The following is a 1,062-nucleotide window of genomic DNA, read 5'->3' as shown; positions in this document are numbered from 1 at the left end:
AAATAATTATTCACACACAAAGTTCATTCTGCCACTTATGAAGACCCTACATAGCTAACAACCTAAAATTTTAGTCACTTGACTACATACAAACAACTCTTGTCCACTCTGCCACCAGATTAAATTAAATTTGGAGTACTTTGATCATAATTAGACATGTTCACTCAACCGTGTAGGTTTTCTTTTTAGGTGCAAAATATGCTGTCATGTGACACTAACACAAGAATGTAGTGGGAAACATACAAAAGGTTATAAACTTAATCATGTGTTTATTCTCTGCAAACACATGACAGAAAATATTCAGACCTGATTTGGGCTACCTGGTGTCATCCACTGTCGGGGTATGTTTCTGTTGGAAATGGAGTCCCACCCATAAGAAACAATAGCAGGATAGGTGAAAACAATCATTGCACAAAATAAAAATTAATACCAAATTCATCTTCTGGTTACTTAAGAAATTATTATTATGATATGTTTTTGTGTGTGTGTGTGTATGTGTGTGTGTGTGTGTGTGTGTGTGTGTGTATGTATATATATGTATGTGTGTGGGGGTGTGTATATATATGTATGTGTGTGTATGTATGTGTATATATATATATATATATATATATATGTGTGTGTGTGTGTGTGTGTGTGTGTGTGTGTGTGTGTGTGTGTGTGTATATGTATAAATATAAATATATATTTCGGGAATAAATGATGGAATTTTTCCCTTATGAGGTTTTTTCGCGCTAGCTACTTGATAAATTCTTGTAAAAGAATTCGTCCTATTATTGAGTTTAAATATATTACCAGAATATATTCAGTGCTGAATTTATTCTGAGTAAGAGGCATATTTACCGAGATGCAATTTGAAATTCCCGCCACTTACATAGGGAAATAGCGATGAACAGTCGTCTATATGCTATGCTGGATACACGGTGTTCGTTTGGTATGTTGATTCACTGTTTATTTCTATTTTTCTGGACCATATTATACTGACGAGTAGAAGTTGTATAATACTAAAATAACTACGAAATCAAGATCTATAATTTAGTCCGTTTTTAAGGGGTTGGCTTTGAG

This window comes from Octopus bimaculoides, chromosome 15 (genome assembly GCF_001194135.2).
Source record: "Octopus bimaculoides isolate UCB-OBI-ISO-001 chromosome 15, ASM119413v2, whole genome shotgun sequence".
In the NCBI taxonomy this organism is placed as follows: domain Eukaryota; kingdom Metazoa; phylum Mollusca; class Cephalopoda; order Octopoda; family Octopodidae; genus Octopus; species Octopus bimaculoides.
This window is presented reverse-complemented; position numbering follows the sequence as displayed.